At 38.5% G+C, this 5,000-nt stretch overlaps 1 protein-coding gene across 1 annotated transcript in view; it reads left to right on the forward strand.

Annotated features, from left to right (window-relative positions):
- The first annotated feature begins 3,119 nt into the window (after positions 1 to 3,119).
- Positions 3,120 to 5,000, forward strand: part of LOC144978006 (uncharacterized) — a 63,788-nt gene continuing 61,907 nt past the window's right edge. The window contains exon 1 of the mRNA XM_078923420.1: positions 3,120 to 3,343. The gene's annotated coding sequence lies outside the window, so the exon portion shown is untranslated. The remainder of the gene's footprint in view (positions 3,344 to 5,000) is intronic.

Raw genomic sequence — 5,000 nt, forward strand, 5'->3', positions numbered from 1 at the left:
TGTTTTGACTTTTTCACATTCTGATTACAAGACATATGAAAAGTTCTAGCCAGCATGAAGAATAAAACGTACAGACTTTCTTTGTTTAGAACCGCCGTTGCTGGGTGACGTGACATCAGACTATTGAATCCAATTGTTAGTTATTGGATTCAATAGTCTGATGTCACGCCGCCCGGCAACGGCGGTCATCTTGGTTCTAAACAAAGAAAAGCATTACTTTTTATTCTTCAAGCTGGCTAGAACTTTTAATATGTCATGTGATCAGAATGTGTAAAAGTCAAACATGATCAAATTTATGTTTTTTTCCCCTCTGGATACGCTTTTATGCTCGCCGGAGAAATATTTCATACGGGCGTCCGCCATTGTTACGATAGTTTAGAGCCAGTGTTACTAAGTTACCATGCGTCATTAGGAAGGAAGTGACGATACGACTGTTGAAGAGTATTGTTAGTAATTATCCAAAGAGTGTGTAGGGTAACGTAGTTACCAAGAGCTCTCACTTCTCTTAACCGCAATGCTATTGTCGCGTGCCAGGCGAGACAGCGAGGCGGGTGTGCTCCGCGTGTATCAAGCGCGCTAGGCTTACTGATACAATGAAGAGAATACGAGTAGAAGACGGAAGATGCGTGGCTTCACCAAAAGCGGGAAGTGAGAGCTCTTGGTAACATAACAATCGTTACCTACACGCTCTTTGACTTGGCTAAGAAACTCATAACATTGCCATTCGGAAGTATAACGGACCAACACACAAAACTGTGTGTATCCATGAACGTTTATAGTCAGGTTAATACAATTCAGTGAGCATTACTCATAAACGCGGATAGCAAAAAGCAATAACAAAGGCCTGAGTGACGTCATCTTCGAACTATCTATAGATTGTAGATATTTGTGCAGACCTCCCTAATGCTTTGAAACATTCGTAGAATTGCGAAATTCCGACTTCAATTGAAGAGTGTTTTTCCAATGATCCTTAACTCCTTGTTCCCCCCATTTTTAGATAATATTGATGATGGTGATGATGATGATGATGATGATGATGATGATGATGATGATGATGATGATGATGATGATGATGAGAGATGATTGATGAGATGATTATGATGATGATGATGATGATGACGATGATGATGATGATGATGATGATGATGATGATGATGATGATGATGATGATGATGATGATGGTGATGGTGATGATGGTGATGATGATAATGATGATGACGATTTTTTTTCTTAAATGTGATCATTGCCGTTTTCATTATCGTTATCATCATCATCATCATCATCATCATCATCATCATCATCATCATCATCATCATCATCATCATCATCATCATCATTATCATCATATCCTCATCATCATCATCATCATCATACATCATCATCATCCATCATCATCATCATCATCATCATCATCATCATCATCCTCATCATCATCATCATCATCATTCATCTTCATCATCATCATCATCATCATCATCATCATCATCATCATCATCATCATCATCTTCATTTCATTCACATTTTCATCATCATCAGCAATCATCATCATCATCATCATCATCATCATCATCATCATCATCATCATCATCATCATCATCATCATCATAATCATTTTTATTTCATGTGAGCATTTATATAAAGCAATATCTACCAAACGTGCTTTAAGCGCATTAAAAGTGGTTTTTAGACGACAGCAGCTTAACACGTATTACGTGACAAGGCGCCTGTTAATTGTCCATCATAAACAACGCTGTTAACGACCAGGTACTCATTTTGTATATGAGTACGGTGAGAGATTATGAGTAAAGAGCTAATGAGCTTAGAGATGGACTCGAACCAGGACCTTCCGATCCGAAGGCTAGTGCCATACCACAATACCACATTGCTGCATCATCAATATTGTTATCACCTTCATCATCATCATCATCATCATCATCATCATCATCATCATCATCATCATCATCACCATCATCATCACCATCATCATCATCATCATCATCATCATCATCATCATCATCATCATCATCATCATCATCATCATCATATCCATCATCATCATCATCATCCATCATCATCATCATCATCATCATCATCATCTCATCATTCATCATCATCATCATCATCTCATCATCATCATCATCATCATCATCATCATCATCATCATCATCATCATCATCATCATCATCATCATCATCATCATCATCATCATCATCATCATCTATCATCATCATCATCATCATCATCATCATCATCATCACATCATCAATCATCATCATCATATATCACATCATTCATTCATCACACATCATCATCATCATCAATCTCATACACGAACATCATCCGATCGCACTAAATCTTTAAATACCTAATAATTGTGTGCGCGCGTGTGTGTTCATGTGTGGTCGTGTGTGTGTATGTGTGTGTGTGTGTGTGTGTGTGTGTGTGTATCACAAACCTCATCGGACGGATCAATCAACCGGATATTTAACAACGGAAATACAAACATATACTTTCCATATCGATAACTTTTACAATCTCACAATTTGCCCAAATGAAACAATTCTCCTTTGGTGTTGTCGTGTAATTAAGGAATAGAAATGAATTGGATGAGGTTGACGTCACAAATCTATTTTTATTGCTTTTAAACCGCTAGAGGGGTCATTGCTTCTCAGGCTTCAACAGCCATGACGTCACTTCCCTCATAATGGCGCATGGTAACTTGGTAACTGGCTCTAAATTATCGGAACAATGATGAAATATTTTTCCGACGAGCATAAAAGTGTATCCAGAGGGGAAAAAAACATTGTAAATATGATCCTGTTTTGACTTTTATACAGTCTCTCTCTAAACCTCACAATTTTACTCAATCTCTGAGTATGTAAAGGAATGGAAGTGTGTGTGCGTTGGGGGAGGAGGGAGGAGGAGGAGGGGGGGGGGGGTGAAAGAGAGGGCGGAGTTTGCTGTGTGTGCGTGCGTGTGATTGTGTGTGTGTGTGTGTGTGTGTGTGTGTGTGTCATTATTGTCCGCTAAACTGTAAACTGTTGACGATAGGGTGTAGGTAGCCGGGACAGCAGCGAGATCATCCCCAAGTCATTACATTATATAGTCTATTATTATTATCCACTGACATCGGTTGTCTAGTAGGCCATGTCCTCCTCGTCTCGTGTGAGAAAGTGAGTAGTAATGGATGGTGGTTGTTGTAGGTATCTCTACGGATATATACGGGTGTGAGCGTGAAAACTCTGGTTTGAGTTTGTAGCTTGTGTGTGGGTTTCAAACGTCTTGTGGTCACCGGGATAATTATTGGATACAAGATTAATTGCAATTAGAAACAATAGAAACGGTAAGTAGGAAGGAAATGAAATCTTCTTCTTTTTCTTGTTGTTGTTGTTGTTGTTGTTCTTCTTCTTCTTCTTCTTCTTCTTCTTCTTCTTCTTACTTTTCTTATTCTTCTTTCTCTTTTTCTTCTTCTTCTTCTTCTTCTTCTTCTTCTTCTTCTTCTTCTTCTTCTTCTTCTTCTTCTTCTTCTTCTTCTTCTTCTTCTTCTTCTTCTTCTTCTTCTATCATCATCATCATCATCATCATCATCATCATCATCATCATCATCATCATCTGTATTTAAGCTATAAGCGATTACTAAAAGCATGTTATCCCATTATTACTATAATTGTTAGAAAAATTTGTTCAGAGAGATGTTATGACGATTGGCCAATGTCCTAAAATAAACACTTGATTTGATTTGATCTCTCTCTCTCTCTCTCTCTCTCTCTCTCTCTCTCTCTCTCTCTCTCTCTCTCTTTTTTTTTTTTTCTCCAAAAATACACAAGATAAAATGAATTCAAAAATCCAAGTCAACAAATGAGAATGGTCCAACTTCGAATTTCCAATGTATTTTTTGCACTAAACGGACGTAGACTGTGCATGAACGAATTTTCCCTATGGGTAAAGAGTGGTGAAAAAAATATAGCGCAATATCCAATAAATGTGCTCAAAGCGCTTTACAAGGGGTCTCTGGCAAACAGCAACATTTAACATGTAGGACGGGACATGACGCCTGTTAGGCGATATTACAATTTCTCGGACAAAGATATTGCGCTATACTATATATAAAAGCTCTTTACCCTTAGGTAAAACTAGGTTTTTGGATACGTCCGCTATTAATAAGCAATGATCTCTAATCTTTACTGACAGTAGGGAACAATAGAATTATGTCAAAACACTGGTTCCAATCGTAGCCTTCGTAAAGTTATGGCCTGACACTGACCAAAAAATGACGCCAAAAGGCCAGTCTTTTGCCACAAAAGAAAACAAATCGTGAGTTGTATTCAATAGTTCAACCAATGAAATAACTTGCTTCCTTGACCTCTCCTAACGACAACTCACTAGACGCTACACAAACCTAAAAAAAATGACGTCAAACTGCCAGTCCTAGAGGGTTCTAGTGTCAGGCTATAGATAGTTCGAAGATGATGTCACTCAGGCCTTTGTTATTGTTTTTGCCATCCGCGTTTGTGAGTTGTTCTCACTAAACTGTATTAACCAGACTATAAAAGTCCATGGTTACACAGAATTTGTGTGTTGGTCCGTTATACTTCCGGATGGCAATGTTGTGAACTCCTTGGCCAAGCGCATTCTATCTATGGCCGAGGAGTTCACAACATTGCCATCCGGAAGTATAACGGACCAACACACAAACTCTGTGTAACCATGAACTTTTATAGTCTGGTTAATACAGTGTAGTGAGAACAACTCACAAACGCGGATGGCAAAAACAATAACAAAGGCCTGAGTGACGTCATCTGCATACTATCTATATTACGTTCCAATCCCCTTGGAAGTGTGAAACCAGTTCCTCCGGAGGACTGGATACATACAATGTGCAACGTATATTCTAGTTTCAGAGTGATGGCATCTTATTTTCTAGCCCAAATTAATGCTGGTCGTCAATAAAGATCATCCATCCTCGCTCTTTTACGCCCCGTAATCCCAAGAGTAAATAG

This window comes from Berghia stephanieae, chromosome 8 (assembly GCF_034508935.2).
Source record: "Berghia stephanieae isolate SIO BIC M18660-M18661 chromosome 8, UCSD_Bste_1.3, whole genome shotgun sequence".
Classification (NCBI taxonomy): Eukaryota; Metazoa; Mollusca; class Gastropoda; order Nudibranchia; family Aeolidiidae; genus Berghia; species Berghia stephanieae.